This window comes from Anser anser, assembly GCF_964211835.1.
Source record: "Anser anser genome assembly, chromosome: 2".
Classification (NCBI taxonomy): Eukaryota; Metazoa; Chordata; class Aves; order Anseriformes; family Anatidae; genus Anser; species Anser anser.
The window spans coordinates 139,239,952-139,261,087 of NC_139721.1; the positions used below are offsets into that span (position 1 = coordinate 139,239,952).

General features: G+C 38.5%; 1 long non-coding RNA gene across 4 annotated transcripts in view; it reads left to right on the plus strand.

Moving 5' to 3' along the window:
- LOC310893974 overlaps window positions 1–21,136 on the plus strand; it is an 81,959-nt gene that overhangs the window by 23,743 nt on the left and 37,080 nt on the right. Inside the window, exons 3-5 of one of the 4 annotated variants that reach the window (XR_014579443.1) lie at window positions 2,250–2,418; window positions 3,941–3,999; window positions 14,768–16,467. This is a non-coding gene — a long non-coding RNA (uncharacterized lncRNA). Of the gene's footprint in view, window positions 1–2,249; window positions 2,419–3,940; window positions 4,000–8,285; window positions 9,086–14,767; window positions 16,468–21,136 lie in introns of those variants that run through there. The other 3 variants (XR_014579444.1, XR_014579445.1, XR_014579442.1) reach the window with 3 other exon arrangements.

A 21,136-nucleotide genomic window follows, 5' to 3' on the forward strand; every position in this document is an offset into this window, starting at 1 on the left:
GCAAGAGGTGTAAGGTAGGAATCACCACAGAAATCGGGAATTGACTCAAAATGATTGAACATTTCTTGGCACATGAAGAACAGGGGAGATTTTACTGGCAGAAAGACAACTAGACCTGTACAGGTTTGGCTAGCTCCAAACATGTAGAAGGAGTGTCAGTATTCCTTAACTATTGCATGAGCTGGGTGAGAAGCAGTGATGTTTCTGTGGTTGCTAGAGTGTGACGGGGTATTTCTGGAGGTGAAAAACACTCCGGTGGTTCTGTATTAGCCAGTCTGTGTTTTAGTGTTTGGTTTTAGTTTTCTTCATTATGGACAGGGTCTGTGGGTGATGTTGACATGAGGGAATGGCAGATTGCGTCTCCTGGAGGAAAAACAGTGATTGCATCACTGGCAAGATTGTCTGACAGTGGTTAATATGGAGAACATTTTATATGTTTATACACGGTTTATACAAGGAGAAGTCTGTGGTCAGGGCAAATCCTCTGCATCTGCAACTGCTCTTTAGACCAGGAGCTCTCAGAACAACTTGCCAAATGGTTGGAAAAGTGGTGCCGGCTTCCAGTAACACACAGGCCTATGTATAATCATGCTAACGCTTAGTCTTGCTCCGAACTTGTTGACTAAGCTAAGTATAACTATTACTGTCAGCACGATGACTCTAGTGTGCCCTTGGGTGACTCAGAAAGGATGCTGCATAGGGGGAAATGGTGTGGAAGGGTGAAAGCCTTTCCCTGTAATTTAACCAAGTGCAAGTGGTTAAATCGTTGAAACAGTGGCTGGGTTTCCAGGATGGCACTGAGGTGGGTTTCTAAGGTGGTGAGGGGCTGACGGCACATGATCTCTGAGGAGAGACACGGGGGAGCTAGACGTGTTTAGTCCGTTGAAGGGTGGAGTAAGGGGAGGTGTAGTAGGAGTCCTCAAACACTTAGGAGGAGTGTAAGGATGATGAAGCCCAACTCTTGTTGGTAGTGCCATGTATAACAACAGTCACAGACCACAAATTGCAGCTTGAAGGTTCATACTGGATATTAGGAAAAAAATCTTCACCATAAGAATAGTGAAAATCCAGAAGGTTTGTGGAATTGTGGAAATTTTCAAAATCTTGCTATGCAGAGTGATAGCTGGCTTCACAGAATCACTGAATCGTTATGGCTGGAGGGGACTTCAGCATCATCTCGTCCACCGCCTTTACTCTCCAGCCCAAAGCAGCGTTAACCTGAGCATCTCACTCAGGGCTTTGTTGATTGTTTTTTGAATATCTCCAAGGACAGACTCTGCAACCTCTCTGGGCAACTTACTCCAGTATTTGATCACTGTCACAGTAAACATGCTTTTTCTTATGTTTAAATGGAATTTCCTGTATTTCAGTTTGTGCCCATTGCCTCTAGTCCTTTGCTTGGGCACAACTGAGAAGAGTCTGGCTCTGTCTTCTTCAGTCCCCTCTCTCCTCAGGTATTTACATGTATTTTTAAAAGTGCACTAGAGCCTTTTCTTCTCCTGGCTGAACAGTCCCAGCTCCCTAAGCCTTTCATTGCATGCCAGATGCTCCAATCCCTAAATCGTCTTCTTGGCCCTGCGCTGAAGTCACACCAATATGCCCGTGTCTCACTTCTAGTGGGGAGCCCAGAACAGGACTGCAGGTGGTTCTCAAAGGTGCTGAGGAAAGGGGAAGGGTTGCCTATCTTGTCCAGCTGGCAGTGTTCTTCCTAGTGCAGCCCAAGGCTTGATCTGGTGTTGGCAGGGGTCTTACTTGGCGTGGGGCAGGGGACTAGAGACTTCCAGAAGTCCTTTATGACCACCATTCCTAAGTTTTCCTGAAGAGTGTATCCCAGTACTTCATAAGTAGATGCAGCCAAGATTCAATAAATTCAGTCTATTTTTCTGCTGCTCACGCTGGAAAAAAAATGAATTGGAAATTAAAGCCGAAGTATTGTGAAAGACGCAGGAAGAAACACCCAGTATTTATGATTTTTTTTTTTTCTGATTAGATACAGTGAAAAAGGAGTTACCTTTTATGCAGGCTTGGTAAGCAATATCCCACCAAACAGATTTTACAAAACCATTAATTCCTTGGAGAATCACTGGGAAGTGCACTCTTAGGTGATTGGACAGAAACTGAGAAGAAGCAGAAAAGTAACAGTGTGGTTTAGATTTGGAAACTGATTTGTTTTGGTAATGTGGAGAAAACTCCATTTAAATAATTTGGTTTTTAAAACTTTTTTTTTTTTTTTCTTTCCCAACTCTCAGGATTATACCATTTCTGGACTCTTGAGACAATGGATGGAAGTGATGGGGGGTATTTTGCTATTGCCTGGACAATCTGATAACATCACCGAAGGTGTCTTCTCATCTTCACACATCCAGGAAACGCACATCTCTCTTGCTTTGCTGACAACTGAAATAAGGTCAAAACTAGGTGAGTGAAGAGTCCTAAACAAGTATTGCTGCTATCGTCGACACCATATAGTTCTGGTTTCCTTCTGGCTAGCACAGGTTCAGGAAAGTTAAGAGAGTAGTGGGGAAAACACCAAGGATCCAAGTAGGCAGCAAAGAAGTCAACAGAGCTGCAGTTAGTAGTTGCAGGCAGATCCTCTGTGTGTGGCTGGAAATGTTGCTTTTCTCAGCTGGCTGCCTCACTCTTCTGTGCAAGGCACCACCTTCAGATTCTGCTGAGTGGGACATAAATCTCCTCTGTTGCTGCCACAAATTGTAGTTGAGCACTGTAAACACCTCTGATTTCAGTGTACTTTAATGAGCCAGGCTGCCAAGGTGAGGATGCATGTTCTGTTTAGCTCCGTCTGTCACAGGCACTGCCAATAGAAGCAGTGGGCGGCTCGGAGCAGTTAAATTGTGAGTTCAGATTTAAAGCTGCACTTGTAGCATGGTCCAAAGGAGAAGCTAAGATCAATTCTTTGGGGCAGAGACCTGTCTGGAGAAAATCTAGTATTGGAGAGTAAATTATTCCTGCTGCTTAATTTCTGTTGTCTCCAGGGCGGTTAACTTCTTGTTAAATAAACACAACAAAGCAATACATAAATATTACTGTTTCTCCTAATTGGAATCAATTTCTGTGGCTCTGATCACTGGGAAAGTGTTCAGGTCAAAAGGAACAGTATTACTGATATCAATGAAAGACACATATTTGCTTGAGTGTGAGTTATTCTAAATTTTACACATCTTATGTTTTTTTACATTTGTCTACACATTTTAATATTCCACAAGTTTGCTCTTGTTGTCAAGTACATCTTGACAAGACCAAGTCTAAGAGTTGCTACGATCTAACAGAGAATGGGTGAAGTGAGAAGTTATGAGTCTGAAAAGATTCACTGGATTGCAAGTAAGTGAATGAGGGATGAGGAAGGAAGTGATGAGTAGTTATGCTGTCTGGATCTGTTCTTTGAGGAAAAGTGAAGTACGTCAATTTTTTCCTTTCTTTTGCAGTTGTATTATATAACATATGTAAATTCTGGAGCCTAGAGAGTTCTTGAATTACCTGATATAAAATAAAGTGATATAAAGCCAAAAAAAACCAAAACCAAAACAAAACTTCTGTGGGGTGGTCTGTATATAACAGAGAAAAAAAGACTCCATTTAGAAGCAGTGAGAAGAATAATACTCATGTGAGTGCCTGTTTCCATAGATTTTTGCAGTTCCAGAGAACTTCAGTTTTGTAAAAGTCCGGAAGGATTTGCCAAAGCCAAAAGACATTAAGTGGGGTTCACACAAAATTTAACTGCATTAATTTTTTTGGCAAGGAGGATGTGTGAAATGCCAACAAGAAGACTCTTGTTCAGAATTCCAAAACCCACCAATCTGTGAAAGAGAAATTAAAAAAATATTCAGTACGAAGAACCATGTGTGAACTTCAACAATTTTGAAATACTTTAAAAATTAATTTTGAAATGCAATCTAATCTAATCTGATTTTGAAAATTCCAGTATGAGAAATGGCAGTGTTGAGTCCTAAATAGGATGGAGCTGAGTTGGGAGTGGAAGAGGTAAGTGCCCTCTGTTCATATTCTGACTGGCAGTTGCAGATGCACGTGGCAGTGTTCATCTGCACCAGAATGCTTGTTCCTTGTAGGATAAGGTCATCTGAGAACAGGGACATCAGACAACAGATTTGGTTTATTGTCATTTAATAAGTTCCTTTATCCAAGGGAATATGGTAGAAAGAGATCCGATAAGCAGGCAACTGCTATATCCCCTGGTGAACGAATGTGAAGTGAAGAACCAGCTGTTCTTAGTGAGTAACATTGTTAAAGTCAAACAAATGTCTTACTTGGCCCGGATTTATTACACAAATTCTGATTCAAAGAAGTGGCTCTCAAACTACTTGAAATACTTGAATTCCCTTAGAGTATTTAAGTCTTCAATGCCAAGTTACAGAAAGCTAAAGAAAAGAAATACAGTGAAAAAACCTAGAGGCTCAAGATTGTTTGAGAGGGTTGTTCAACCCAGCCCAACATGTGGAATAAACAAAAGCATGTACTACTTGCCGTAAATTATGAGAAATCAACAGAACCACATGCATCAAATAATTTTTAACAGTGATACTTTTAGACACTGTTGAAAGTACAAGTAAAGACCACATGACTTTTTCAGTTAAAGTTCAATTAAATGAGTTGAAAAACAACTCAAGGTAGAGGACAATAGCAGTTTTTTTTTTTTTTTCTTTTTTTCATTCCTTGTGAAAGAGATTCCATTCTGGTTTTCAAGTATATAAATTACAGACAAGTATGAAAGGCACTTCCACTCCTACTTTGCCAAAGCAACACCTCTGTCAGAATTTCTTTCTGATAATGTATATCATTTCTTGGAAGCAATGCAGGAGAATTTGTTTGGTATTTAAAAATAAAATTTGATTGAATCAGGCATAGTGCCATCCTTTGTGTTTAGACGTATGCTCTAAAAGTAATGCTTGCCTTTCTCACTGTTGGTTCCTTTTACTTATATAACAAGTAGAATTGTACTGTTATCCCTTGAAGCAGTTATGATACTCCTCTGATTGTGGTTTGTTGATTTCACGATTTCATTGCACACATGCCTCTGGAGTATAGAGCTTACTGCCTTAAAACGCTCACAAGAATGAAACTTGTGATAATAAAAATATCAGTAATTTATATGTAGTTTATCAAAAAGGTTGCAGCACTTCAAGCCTGTAAAATGGAAAGGATACAGGAGAAGGAGTGGGCCCCATGAGGGAAGGATTACTGAGCAAAGACAGAATACTGGGTATGTAGGTGGGCATCTGACTTGTCCCAGTTCAGGAGTTCTTTTATGTTTCTGTTCCTAGTTTGTTCTATAGGGAACCATTTTGTTTAAGCCTGATTATGTAATAGCTGTAGTAGATTTTCTGCTGTGGTACATAGGGGTATTTATTACCTCTAATTGTTAAAAAGGAATATATATATATACACATAGATATATGTATTTACAATATTTGTACAAGAGTCATTTGAAATTAAGATGCTTTGGAATATACCTCATGGAAAACATTTAGGGTGGTTTATTGCCCTCAGCTATGGCTTGCCGATAAATCCTGTGGTTTAGAAATGGCATTTTAATGTCATTATATTTTCTATTGAGAACTTCTGAAGGCATGTGGTGAGACCACGAAATAGTCAAAACACTGGAGGATCCTTCCCGCAGCTGTGTCCTTTCCCAGGCCTTCTGCCTCAGGAATTTCTCAGAAGACCTTTCTGCTTCCCATATCATTTAAAATCCTTACAATGCATAAGGTATTTTTTGACATTGTACCTTGCATGTAGTCATCATTTTTTTTGCCTGTTACCACAATGCCTACAAACCCTAGCATGGTCCGGAGTGCTAGATGCTACGCAAACACAAACCACAAATACTGACACTTTCTCTGCAGTGTACAATGTAGGTTTCACATTTGAAAAAATAGGAGAGGAATGATGCAAGCTTATATGGAAGAAGCAGAGCTGAAGTCAGTTTTAGGAAGTTAATGAGACAATGATGATTAGGATGTCAGGCTGTGGTGATAACTCTCCATTTTGCTGATAACAGTTCAGCTGCTGGATGTCATTGTAATAACAACAGCTTACTAATTTTAAAGACAGATTTGAGGGATGAGAATTAATTTTGTCAGTACTTATAAGGCATTTCTTGGTTGTTGAGATGTCTTTGAGAAGCGAGCACATGCTAGAAATTCTTCAAGCACTAAGCTAAGAGTGCTGAGGTACTTAAAAAAAAGCACTGAAGTTTATCAGACAGTTGTTACAAATTTGATGCAATCTAAATAAATGGGTAATGGAATCTGCCAACACATTTGGAATTATTTAAATAGTTTAATCAATTATTATCACTTTAAATAAGAAAATAATTAATATAAGTAAAGCCATAAATGCTCCAAAGCTATCTGCCTTCAGATTTGGGGCATTTATTTTTATTTTTATTTTTATTTTTTGTGTGGGACTGTTACATTAATACAGTTATTATGGTTGACTGCTAAGGGAATTGTTGCTTGCATACAAAGACTGACAACACAATTAAATATATGACTTCAATACGGAAATAATTGTGCTAATTAGAGCTTGTTTAGTTGAACCTTTTGCCAGAGATGGAATTATTTTCAAAATATAAGTGCTAATATTGATATTTTATACCAATTATAAGGTCTTAGAGCAAGCATATTTTTAAATCCAGGCAGTTTTATTATTTATGAAGAAAAATATCTTTTGTTCAAAACTGGAATTCTAACTTAAGATTCTGACTGTTCAAAAATACTATATAAGGTCAAAATTAAAATGTTCCTGTTGTCCAGAAGCACCAGTTATATGCTGTGGCTAACTGCACACTACAAATAAGAGTGGATAGCTGAAGTTAATTGTAAGAAATAATCCAAGAGATTTGATCCTTTTTTAGAGATTAGATACTTTTTGCTGCTGCTTGGGCCACTGGTAATCTCTGGAAGTAGAAATAGGCCCAGAGCAGGGATTCAGGGAAGAAATGGAGCAGCAAACTAGGCAGGACTGGAACAGTGGCAGGGAGCTCAGACACAGCAAGAACAGCAAGCTCTAACTTTTCAAAGGCTCAAGGAAAAAAACTATAAGCTTTGGCCCAGCAGCCATCCAGTGAGAAGTGAGTTTTGCAGGCAACATGAAAAGGGGCGAGTGGTTGATGTGGCAGATGGTTGTGCTACCACAGCAGGTTGGAGAAATGGGTGAACAGGAGCCTCATGATGTTCATCAGAGGGAAGACAGGCGGAGGGGCAACCGGCTTGGCAGAAAAAGGTCCTAGGGTCCCGGTGGACACCAAACGAACATTGAGCCATCAAACACCCTGGCAACAAAGAATGCCTGCAGACTTCTGGGCTGCAGTAAGCAGAGCGTTGCCGGGTGGTTGAGGGAGGTGACCCTTCTCTTTTCCTCGGTGCTCCACACCTATGCTGTGTACTGTTCTGGGCTCCCCAATACAAGAGAGACATTGTCATACTTGAGTGAGTCCAGCAAAGGGTGACAAAGATGATTAAAGGATAGGAGTGTCTGACATAAGAGGAGACGGAGTGTTTAGTGTGGAGAAGAGAAGGTGCAAGGATATCTCATCTGTATGTATAAAACCTGATGGGAGGGAGTAAAGAAAGAGGAACCAGACCTTTCCCAGTGACAGGGAGAGGCAACGGGCACAAACTGGAGTACAGGAAATTCCAGGCAAACATAAGAAAAATCATTCTGACTTGCTTTTAGTCACCCCAAAATGATTGACAATGTGCATCAATTGTAAAAAGACTGAAATAAAACCCCACAGTGATTTGTGACCCTGATGACTGTGGATGGTTTCAGGAATTGGACTCGAGAGTGCCCTGGCTTGAATATGGAGGTTGAATGAGGTGCACAAGAGTTTGATGAGAACTCTAAATCCATATCGTAGTAAGTGTACTCAGAGATCTACTTTTAGGTAATTTTTTGTTTGTTTATTGACCTTACTTGAAGTTGAGGGTAGAGGTCTGTTTTCCTGCTGTTTTGTTACTTTCTTTAGCACGCTTGTTTTACTAGGGCTGTTGACCTAAGGTGGCTAACCATTAATGGCCCTGTGAGAACTCAGCCTCTGTCAATTCTACTTGAGATATCAGTGAAATTGGAGGCAGGGAGAGTGCAGTGAAAACAAAGACAGACATTGACACAGACTAAATTGTTGCAGGCTACAAAATGAAAGCTTGGAAATATATCCACAAAGCGATGACAGTCGAGCCAGAAGATGTTTAAACTACTTAGATAGTAGTGAGATTGCTTTTGTCTCTTCTCCTATCTCTTTTCAGAACAGTATCTGAAGATGAAGTATTGCAGAGAAACTTGTTTTGAACATCCTTAAAGAGCAGCAAAGCTAAGGAAACAAGCTTTTCTTAAAGTGATTTATTATTACAGTTCTCTGATTGTCAGTATGGATCTGTAGCAGTCCTGGCTTTGGCATAAACCATGATGTGTGATATTTTTTCACTTCTAATTGGCATCAGCTGACAATATTGCTCTGACTTCCTTAGTCAGCAGTTCATGAAAATAGAGACGTCAAAGAATGAATCTGTGCTCCTAAATGTGATTAGGTGATCTACATAGGGCTGTTATTATTAATCTTTCAGTTTCACTTAAGAAATCACATATGCTTGCAAGTGCTTCTTATTGCCTAAAACAACCGTCTGGAGCTTTGTGAATCCCATTCTGCAGGGGATCTATTTAGATGCTGTGGTGCTTTGTATACCTAGGAAATTTAACTATGCTGGTATGCTTAAGGATGCCTTAACATCTTTGATGACTTTGCCTAAAACACTGCTATAGAAGTATTTAATGAATGTAATTTAATAAACTAGTCTGGAAAACCATAAACCTCTTATCTTTGTCTGTAAGAAGCCACTCTTTTTGGTTGACTAATGACTAAATGGTTCCCAGTTCCACCAACTGCCACCTGTTGTATAGTTAGAGCTTTCAACGAAACATAAATCCTGACAACCTGTGCTTATCTATACTCCCAAAACACAGCTTAAAAGGGAAAGTTAGAACAAAGTACTTTCAAAAGCTGCAATTTAATATTCTTTGTGTTTTATGGCCTAGAGTGTTACTTAACTTTTTGGATTCACAAAGACTATTTTATGGTGTCAGAAATTGGAAATCTTGATTTTCTTCATTTCTCCTGTCTATCTGATTTAAAAAATAATTCAGTATATGCATTTCTATATTATCCAAAAGTCTCTGGTATAAAAATAGTTGAAGGGATTACTTACATTTCAGTAAAGGTGCTGGCAAAGTCATAAAAACAACGATCAGTTTTTTTTCCAATTTTGGTTTTATTCATAGATTTACCTTACTATTAGTGCTTGGTACTAAGAAAAACCACACAAATGGTGCCTTTATATGTTTGTGCAGAGTTAATTTGTATAAAACATACATAGCTATTAATTCTAGGAAAAATGTCAGGTCAGTCTTTTTTATAATGCCTTTCAGAGGAAGAGAAATGCAGCAACACATTTCACAGATCAGTAGAGCAAAGTAAAATGGTGATGAAAAATTATCTTGGTAATACATTAATTTCAAATACAAGTTTACACAGAATATCAGGATATTGCAAGAATTTTCATAACTGAGTCAAATGCTGTTGTAGTACTAAATATACATACAATTCTAAGGAGGAAAATGGATAGAAATTATATAAGAGAAAAATAAGTAGCATGTCCTGATACAAGTCTTCCTTTCCGCTCCAAAATGTAGTTATATTATAGAATCAGAAATATTAAATGAAATTCTGAAGCTGTTTGGTATAGAGTAGTGCATGCAATTTAGAATAAATGAGACTGCATTGGGGCAGAGATATAAGTTGTCTTCTGTCTAAATTTAAATTAATAATTTGAAAATATTTTGTAGGAATAATTCTGTTTTTGTGGACTTGATTCAACATCATATCTGCTTGACACTAGTGTTGTGTTATTTTTGCTGAAATTGTTCCTTATTTAGCATCACAGCAGAACATCACTTCACTCTGAAGAGTATCCACTATGGAAATTCTTCAGACAATTTCATTCATGTATAAGATACTGGAATATTCCATGCTGAAAGAGCTCACTGCTGTGTTCCTTTAAATTTTCTATAAAAATATTCTTAGTCTTACTTTCACCCTTGAATAGCAGCACTTTATAGTTTAATCCACAGGAGGAATATTAATCTGCATGCTACCAAGCCTTTTTTTTTTCTTTTTTTTTTTTTTTTTTCTGCTAGAAAAGCTTTCAGGATTTGATAGTATGGGCAAATGGCAAAACTCTCCTGTGAAATGCAATCTCCCCTTAATGTCATGCTGGCCACCTCTGTTTTTGTTCTCAGATCCTGAACGTTTTAGTGGCTGTCGCTGCCCTTGAGTAGCTGAAACTGTGTGAGTATGCTTGTAGGTGTGTTTACGAATGCAGCCACACATGGCACTTTTCCTCTAGTCTATCTATCTGTCTAAAACTCATAAGGCTATATTGTGATTCAATGAAAAAACAACAGCTTCCTGTGTATTTTCCTTTTTTCCTTTCTTTTCCCATATGTTGCCTCTTCTACATTTGGCCAGCAGTTTCCCTGTGACAACCTTCCCTCTCCCAAAGAGCATACTTTGGAAACCATAAATTACTCTATTTCTGGATAACATCTTTTACTTTCTTATTATTTTTTTTCCCTATTCTTGGCTATCTTATGTGGCCTGAAGACCAGAAATTTATTAGAAGATGGAATTTTTTGTTAAGACAAAAATCAACTGAAGAAACGTTTTTCATTGTTCTAATTCATGTGCTTTGTTTTGTCTGAGAGAAACTGAAACTTGGATGTGGGTTCCTTCATTCTGAAAAAACAAACAAACAAATGAAAAACAACAATGCATGAACCAACTCTAGTAAGACAAAGGAAAGCTCTGGATGAGAAAAACAAATGCCCTGTGTTCTGTGTACTTAGTTTTGGTTCCCTGGCAAGTTGTTTTTTCTCCACCGCAGTATCATTGCTAAAGTAGCTACGATGCCAGTGGTGTGCCCACATTCCAACACAGAGCTAAGACCCTGAAGCATGCAGCAACCAGTCTTTCATTAAGAAAATGATTTAAGAAGTCAGCTGTCCCTGCTTCACACAGGCTGACTGTCATGGAACATGTTCCTTTTCTTAAGAGGCCTTCTTATGATTAAGTTTCACAGGAACTGGGGGGTTGTGTCACCGTTTAAGCAATCCGTTTTACACTGAAATAGCACATGTTTTCTTTGTGGGTGAAAGCCCTATCAAAACATCACTGAGGTCAAGGGAAGATATTTTTCCACTGACTTCAACAGTCTTTGTATCTGGTCCTTTGTAAGAAGCTCTTAAACCAAAATTTCAAAAGTAAAGGCCAACGTCAGACTCGACGCTTGCTTTCCTCTGAGCCTGGGTGTTAGGGAAGGATGTAGCTGCGATTACCAAAGGCACAGTGCCTGGCTGATGCCCCACTGAGACATCACATCACTGAGCTGGAAAGCTGGAGTTTTTTGGTTTCCCATATAGTCACTGAGGGCACCTTCAGAGAATAATACTGAGTGCCTGACTTAGATCTGAATTGCTCCATGGAGAAGCCCTTTTTTTTTTTTTTTCCTCAGCAGGCTATATGGGGAGCCCAGGGGAACTAGCCTTTTACTACTGGTATCTAAGTTAGGCAGAACAATTATGCTGTAGGGGCTCAAATACGGAGACAAGGAAACTTGTCTCTTTATGCTGTTTGTCTACAGCTTGTGTTAAGCTACGATATACTGCATCTGCTGTGCACTAAGAACAGGCACAGGTGAAGTGACCGTAACTCAGCTGTTGTTCGATAACTTGTTGAGCTAGAGTTGTAACGAGACTCTAAGTCTGAGCATTAATGCAACTACCACTCCTAACGACAAATGGGAATCAAAATGTTGTGTCAGTTGTGGTTTTTATAGAAGGAGTAAATCTGTTTTAATTACAGAAGTGGGTGAAGTCATGTCCAACAAGAATAAAAACACAGTGAAAACATGTATCTCCCTATAAACTAATGGGGTGACGTGACACAGTATTAGACACTTATATGAAAGGCCATCCTGAAGTAATAAACACTGAGAATTAAGCAATGAAGGCTCTGTAATTAAATAGTCCATAATGGAGACAAACTTGCCGTGAAGGAGGCAGCAAGGTGAAATAAGCACTAAAGGAAACAATATTTTCATTGAGGTTATTTAATTTTATTTTTTATTCTTTGATTGCTTTCACAATGCCTGTTTACTTCATACATCCACAACAAACAGAGGTCCACCAGCTTATCATGGGGTTGAAAAGAAAAGTGTCGATTCATGGCAGGTGCCAGTTTGTGAGAGGTGGCAGCATGTTCTGCCCATCAGGACTTCTGACAAGTCCCGGAGCAGTTTTTAAAGTCATTTCTAATGCTGAAGAAAGATTTTGGAGTGATATCTGCCGTGGTGCTCTCCTTGTTTATACAGAGAAGGCTTACGGGAGTGTAAGCACAGAACCTCGCACAAAAGTACTTCCAAACTACTTCAGAGTATCGGTTTTCTCAGCAGCGTACCTGTCCCCTAAGCCAGTACGCTGCATACAACGGGACATGTCCTGAGGGAGCATTCCCAGGGAAGCCCCGGGATGGTTGGTGCAAGAGCCAAGGTGGACTGGAGGAGACCATCCTGGAGCTGGACTCTGATGATTTCCTTCTTGGCCACTTTTAACAGCACCTTGGGTGACTTGGAGAAGTGTTGTCATGCTCTGTGTCTGTGCTTCCCCCTCTTTACCGTAAGGATGGCAGTCCCAATATCTATGAAAATATTTGAGATCATTAATGGCAAATAGAGTAGTAGGAATTGCTCTGCTTCCTAGCCTCGGGATGTGCTAACCTGCAAGCCTGAAACTTTATTTTTTCTGTATTAAGTATTTTTTCTGTAGCACCAAAATACAAATGCATCTGTTACTTGCATATATTCTTTCTAAAGACTGACGTGTTTCTGTGCCTTCTGTTCCTTCACCTCACCCAGTCTAGTGGAGAAGGATTACACCTGCCCTGGGTGCTCTGGGCTTATACTGATTTCAACTTGTTCAAGCCCTTTGTGGCAACCAGAAAGTAGTGATGCTACTTCCTTTCTGTCTTATGTTTTGTTTCATAAATGAAGAGTTAAGCCCTTAATAAATGGGCAGGCACGTTCTAGGGCCTGATACCATTCGTGAGACTATGGGATAGGCACTTGTAAAAAAATCTTGTATGGAGGTACAAACTAAAATAATGTTCATCTCTCTTGCATTTTTTTTCTTTCCTTCTGCTTTATTAGAATGCAAAGTAGCTTCACTTGGAAGCAAATTTCCTGTTATGTCTTCTGGGGATAGAGGATGACTTGGGTGGTGACTGTGAGAAAAGTCTGTCAGTGATTAGTAGTTTCTGATGCTCTGCCCCATGAAGCATGTGTTAGAACAGCCTGAAAACGATTTAAATAATACCAGTCAGAGCTGCTCTCTCAAGAACCATTCATTAGGTGGAAATGGCTGAGTGGATGGTGGCAGCCGTTCCTCCTCTCAGCCTTTCCCCCTCCTAAGACTAGAGGAGGCAAGGAGAGAGGGAGCTGACTGCCGGCCCCATGCCTCTGAGTCTCCTCAATGCTAATACATCCTAATACTGCTAATACAGTGCTAATGACTAATACAGGTCACAGAAATCAATACATGTAGGAACAGTGCTCATTTTCTTTGGAATAGTAAATATTTTGGTCATGAATACTCACTTCACTATATGTACATATACACTGAAGTCTTCTCCAGTTGTGTTTTAAGTGCTGTTGCTGTATAAACTTTACATTAATAGAGAGCTAACAGTAATTTATTATAAAGTTACATTTATTTCAGTAATACCTACCATTCATCATCCTGAAACAGGATGTTGCTGTGCATTAACAGAACAAACATGAATTCTAATAATGCTGAAATAGCAGCTAACTATCAAAAGAAAACAGGTATTTAGTGGGAGGCATTATCTGTGGAGAGAAAACAAACAAACTCTGCTCTGAAGTCAGCATATTGAGATGACTATAAGTCTGTATTCAGCCACAGTACCTTGGGAGGGTTATGAGTCAACAACAGTGAATATTTCTATAACTGAATTTAGGATAAAATAGATTTTTTTTTTCTCATTTGACCTTTTTTTGATTTGTTTGTTTTCTTCTTTTTGTTTGTGAAAGTGTTGATCCTGAAAAGTTGTATTCAGATCTTCTTGCACATTCTCTTACTCTGGATGTACTTTTGGGTTGTTTCTTTTTGTTATTTGTGTATTACTTTAAAAATAAATAAAATAAAATAAAATAAAATAAATAATAATAATAAAAAAGAAAAGCAATAGGAAAAAAAGTTTGACCAAAAGGTGGCAGTGAAGACACATAAAATATACCATCCTATATTTGAATAGTAAACAGTTTAAAAGAAAAATAGCATTCACCTAAGGTTTAAAAGCATTATTGTTAAAAAAGTTACCAGTTAGGCTGCATGTTAATGTAAAAACTCCAACAGCAGTTTGACTTAGTGAAGTAACTTATTGCTTGATAAAAGCCTGCTATTGACTAGTGTGTGAGCTTTGTGTAAGACAGGAAAAGAATGGCTTTGCCTTGATCTAGTCTCCTGCTGCTCAGAGAATAGATCACAGAGGGTTAGGATGGCTCTTCCTCTCTGGATGGAAACACCCGAGGCACTGCTCATCCACCATTCAGTTCATACTCTATATGTCTAAACAGCCCTTCTCTTGTTCTGCCTATTCTAGCTCTGTTTGGGAGTCACTGGTGAAACAAAGGGATAAGACAACATTGGAATTCTACAAACCATTGTGAAATCTTCGTCTGCTGAGCTCTGGTCCCTGTTGTCTGCAGGGAAGCTTGGTTCACTAATGGGTCCGTGGATACATGAGTTATGGCCTTTCTTCAGCTAAGGCTGTCAAATGGTTATCCAGTTACATAACAGACAACATTGCACTCTTCTTCCCCAGGACTGGATTTTTGACTTTAAAATGTACTTTCATGTGTTATCCTTATTAGTTATAACTGTAGCTAAATACTACAGTTGTGCCCTATAAAAAACATTAATTAAAAAGATAGCTTCTCTCACAAATTATGGAGGGCTTAGTTTAATTTTCTGTTCTTAAATTGTTCCTTGTTTGCACAGAAGAATAAAAATATGAAGTATGCACACACATATTTTTAAATATCATTGCTGGAGCACTCAGGTTGTGTTTCTGGCACTAGCCCAGTGATAGGGTCAAATTCCTGTAAAACTTTTTTGATGTCTCTGTGTATTTTTCACTGCATTTCCTCCTGAATATGTTGCAGAAACTAGGAACAATACATACCATGAAAGTTAGCTTAGTTTATCCCAATGTCTGCTTTTCACAACTTGTGATCCATGGATAACTGTTGATCTATAAGACATCAAAAACTTGTCTTAGAAGAGTTTAGTAAAGAAACAGCTACAGTGTGCAGACAATGAAGGAGCAAATAAAGTAGTGGTCAATAACATTAAAAAAAAATAATAATGCAGATTTAGCCTGATCTTTATATGGTTGGAAATGACATGTTACTGTAAGAATCCTGTACAAGACAGTCTTCATTTTTTTTACAAAGATGTAAATGGTCGTCCATGTAAGAACAAGTTGGATATCACTGTTTTACTTAAGTTACTGAGTTACAGTAGAGGTGCCAGATTAAAAGTAAAAGTAAAATAGTTACCTGGGAGAAATGAGGTGGCTGCGGAAGAAGCCGACAGCTGGTTCGTAGTTAGCAGAGCTGTGTTCCTGTTGGAATGGGCTCCATGAATACCTGGTGGTGGACCTACCTGCTAGATGGCTGTAGCATTCTCATGAGAGTGGATCCTATTTTGACTTCTGGCTTCTTTTCCACCTTCTAAGGCTTGATCTACGTTGGTAAGCACTGGAAAGTAAAGTCAGGTGCTCTAAACTAACAACGACAACAAAAAGGACAAAATACTCTGTTTTGGCTAATAGACAAAATATCATATTCTGAATTTATCACAAGTTCAAGAAGAGTTTTAAAAAGTCTTTCCTTTTGGGTGTGGTTCAGGGACTTGCTGCCCACTTGAAGGTGGTCAGATGATTAGTATTTGTTAGCAGTATTTCTAAATTAGCAGTATTTCTAAGATATCCTTATAGTTGTAACAGTAAAATGATAATTTGTAAGCTGTAAAACAACTGCCTTCTTTCCCAGCTGGCAAAGAATAGTGAGATGCAGGATCTGGGGATTTTTTTCCTCAAATCATAAATGATCCTTCCATTAAAAAAATGAAGAAGCACTTGTTTGCATTGTTATTATCCTACATAATCTTGAGGTCATTCTTTTCTTTAACTTTCAAGTTTTCAGATGATGTCACTGGTGATCTGAAATTCTTGGTGTATATAATGCATAAAGAAGTCCAGCCAATTGGAAATAAATTTATGTGGATGAAATTGATAAATATTTTACATTTGAATGGAGAGGGAAGGAATTTCTTGGAGTGGAAAGAATAAGTTAAACGAGGAAAATTCATAAAATCTGTTTTGGGAAAATGAAAACAATCCATGATATTTTTAGTGCTACTTTAAGGGCAATTTATATATATAACATGAAATGACAGAAGGAGTCTGGTGCCCAAACTTTAATAAATTTCTTTGGGAGCTGGGCATCCAGCTACATATTTCCCTTAATCTTACTCAAGAAGCACAGCCCTTTTAGTTCCATTTATATCAGTATAAATATTTCAAGCTTAGTAATCTAAAGCATGGTTCTTTAAATCCCATACGAGTATCATGATTCTCAAAACATTTAGAAGCTCCCATTAACATTAGAGTAATACTGCACTTTATGCTAAGAGTTTTGTTAGCATTTCAGACACAGCTTTCCTTAGAATATGTCACAACTTGTGCTAAGGACAAAAATTTCCTTACTGCCACACACACAGTATCAGCATCAGTAACGTCAAGAACCAGCACTGGCTGCCTTTATGCTTAGCTGATAAAGTTCATTTGGCCAGCACGCCTGGATTTCTCCTCTGGGAAAACTGCAGTGCTGCGGGTTGACTAAGCTGCATGCCTGCATCTAGTCCTGATAAGGAGTTTGGCTGTGCTGTAAATTATGCCTAGGACTGGGAGCTTGAAAGCACAGAGAATCTGCAAACTAAATGTAGCTTTTATGACATAGCTGGAGCCCAGACAGGGGATGGTAATGCTATCAGTGTCAGAGTTTCAAAGTGGGGCATGCAGAATCTTTGGGTAATGGTTGATTTGAATAAATCTTTGGATAATACGTTTTATCTTTGTCTATTTCTCCTGTTATGCAAAGGACTAATGTCTTAACTTGTCCAGTTTTATACCAAATACAAATACATCTCTTTTCAGGTCACCCTCCTTAGTTCATTCTGTTTATTTCCCTCTAATGGTATATAGCAAATGTTTTCTACTTTTCCCTGAAGATAGAAAAATATTTACTGAAGTTTATCCTATTCTTAAATTAGATATTCATCTAAATCCGTTATCAGTGTTAGCTGTGTTTGTTACATAATAAAACATACCCATCCAGTAAACCAAAGCAGGCCTGCCCTGCAGCACTGTCTAGTAACAGTGAGAGATGCGCATTAAACTCACAGTATGTTCACATTAGCTTCACAGTAATTCTTGTACATTATCAGAGGACAAAAATAAAATTAGCAGCCAATAATGTGGTAACCAAGAAAAAAACATGTGGAGGGTGGGGGAAGAGGGAATAAAGAAAGAATAGTTTAGAGCCGCCAATTACAAACATTTAATGATAAGAAGGTACTTTTGTACAAAGCTTATCTTAGCTGGATTCCTCCTTGCCAAAAGGAGTTTTTTTTTCTCCCCACCCCCCCATTCCAATTTTAATAACATTTAATGCTGCTTTAAATGGTTACTAAGCACTTTTGTCCAATTTCTCCTGTCCCTTTTTTATATGTTTGGTGTAAGACTTCCTGCTGAGAGCCTAAAGCAGGCTTTACCTTTCTTCCTATTGAAAACTTTTTTGCTTCTTACACTGTGGGAAGTGAAGGTAAAGAATAAAGCAAAAAGAACACTCGACTCATAAGAGGGAAGTAATGTGTTCTTTTCAAATGCATATTGCTCAAAATATAAACCAAGCTCTTGTTAGTTGTTAAGACTAACATAAACCAAGCTCTTTTTAGTTTACAGGTGGTGTCATAGATCCATATATCTGAAATCACAAGACTGTTGACATCTGCTGTTTTCAGACTGAAACACTTACACTGAATGCTACTAATTGTTCATTGCACTAAGGAGCCTTTTATGCAATTAGGCCACATTTTTTTGATGAGGAAATCAATTTTAGATTAAAAGACTGCACTAGGGAAAGGTGTAGTTAAAGGGCTCTACCTAAAAGGAAATTTGAAAATTATACAAGTGCTATCATGCTTTATCACACAGTAGTTCTGAAGGGCTTTTATTTCTGCAATGAACTTTGGTACCTGGAGAACAGCTCTTTGCAGAAACCGGTAATTTGCTGTCAGAAGATTAGTTACACTAGTTGGTAATTAGCATGATGATTGATACTGTGCTGATGGGAAGACAGTATTTGGAAAACAGAGTAGGCCCAAGTGGGCAAACCAGCTCAGACAGGACAGAAAAGCCACTGGGCTTCTCCACTTTGTACTAACTACAACAAGCTGAACTTGCACTCTTCCACACCTCTTCTGCTGAGTACCAAATCTCCTTCCACTCAGATTGTGTTGCCATGCCTCCAGGTCGATGTAAGATGCCTCTGCTTCTGTGTCAGATGAAGGTGTGAGACTGGGGAAAGCTTTTAGTTTGTAGGCCCTCTGTAACTACCTTCTGTCTGAAGATCTCCAATGATCTTCTTCTCAATGACTATCATTACTTAGTCTGGCTTTGTTTGACTAAGTTAACTGATGAGTTCACACTAATGCAATAAGACTCTCATTTAGGCTGAACTGCTTGAATCCTCCCCTCTAGACATGGACAGATGGACTGGTGACGCACAGACATACCAGTGTCGAGTACTCAGAAGACAATCACATCACAAGGTCAGAGATACTGACTTTTCCAGGAATACATTATGTCTCACTCACATAGAATCTACTTGAGTTTCTTCTAAGCAAAGCTTTTTGGGTCAGAAATAATATATGTATAAGAAACTTGGGTAGTACATAAATACAGGCATTTCTGCGCACATGCAAACTTGAGGCTTTTAAGTTTCATGCGTCCTTTAAGGTTCCCAAGCATGGCAAGCATTAAGTATCAATGGCAGCTTTTTGCTATGCCTGAAGTAAATAATGAAAACACTCATCTGCTTCCACGCTAAAAAGAGGCATTATTTTCATTTGTCTTATTAATGGTGTTTTTAGTCAATTCTGTAAATTCACAAAATAAAAATAAAAATTAAAGAAACTGAAAAGAGACTTTTGTACCTCAGTTAAATATCTTCTTTAACTGGTCTGCCAGACCTTTTATTAGAGATGATTATAATAGTGATTGCAATGAAGAGTTCGTACGGTATTGTCTTTATATTTAACATGCTCTTTATATCCAACCCTTTTCTATGTATTATTTCGTACATCTCATTAGAATTAGAAGTGCAAAGGGATCCTAAGGTATTATCATGTGAATTTAGTATCAGTCTAGTAGATGTTTTACTTGCAGAGAGATTATTTCTGCAGAATTTTGCTTGAGGAACTACATAGAACGTTGAGTCTTACAGTAAGAATTCAGCAACTTGTTGATATATGCCTGAAATGTAGTAGACTGATTGTAATGGACAAAATAAATGTCACCACCTATCCAGATTAGAGTGTGGAAGGCAATGCATCAAATTCCTATGTAATTGCCATCACTGGATCTCCCCTATGCCTCTTCTATCTTCTCAGTTTCCCACATTCCTTTCCCGTAATATTTTCCTCAATCCCTTCTTTGGTGCATGGAAATGTTGGAATGTCTTCTCCTGAAAAGTCTTGCCCATCACTCGTAACCATCAGGAAGTTTTATCTGCTTGAGTCCTTGAGCTACACTAACTCAAGCTTGTGCTAATGTATATAAATTATATTTTGTTGTTCTACTGTAGCTGTGTGTTGAGGGGATTCATTCCAATGCAATGTATATGGCTGTCTCACTCTTCTCTGTGGCCTGCAAAATGTGAGAGCAGTTTTAATTTGTTCTGTGTGAGCTGACAGGGAGACATTGATCCAGTTTCTTCACCATGCTCTTCCTTTTTTCCCTCCCTGAAGTGCTGTGATCCACAGTTTGGGTCTCTTTGCAGAGAAACATTGAGCCAGATCTTCCATACGTGAATGTTGGTTTCAACCCCATAATGTCATACACTGATAAGGGATGCTTATGAAGTTGAGGGCTACACCTTACCAGTGTGCTGGATCACTTGTCTTTATGGTGTTTTGAACACGGTCTGTCTGACAAAACCCATGGAAAGATACAGTGACTCTTAGCTGGGGCCATCTTTAGTAAAGCCACAGCAAGCATGCCTTGAAATGGGAGCCTTTTCAAAGCTTGCATGCAAGATCAGCACAGAAATATCAGATGTCTGATATCTTGTTAGGTTAAACAGACCACCACTGCTGACTGCTTAAGTCAGGGTGGGGTTAAGAGTAAACTCTAAAGTAGCTTGTGTAATTCATTTAATGTCAAGGAAACCTACGCATTCATCAAGATGATTCTTCATGCTGTCTCAAGCCAAGTGCATTTAATGTAATGCTCTGCTATTTTATTAGTGAAGTAGATAACTGTCAGCAGTTTGCTTATGTGCCTGCAGTTAGCAGTTGTTGTCTTTCTTGATCAGTTAGAACTTCCAGAATGAAAACTCTGCTCGTTAGCTTGCCTAATTCTGATTCAAGACTGCAAATATTTTTGCTTATTGCATTTTACTTTTCCAGTGGAACATGCACAGACCTGCAAAGATTCTGATTCCAGGGAAACATATTTCAGACTATGATTTTTTTTTTCCTAATTACAGCCTTGATCTTACCAGTGCATGCCCTCAAAACCTTCATGTAAACTAGGACATACATGGATTGTGAGACCCTGAAACACTTCCTGTGTCTATCAGTTTTGCGTTCTGGCTGCTTCTGGGTTTTATGATAGAATGAAACC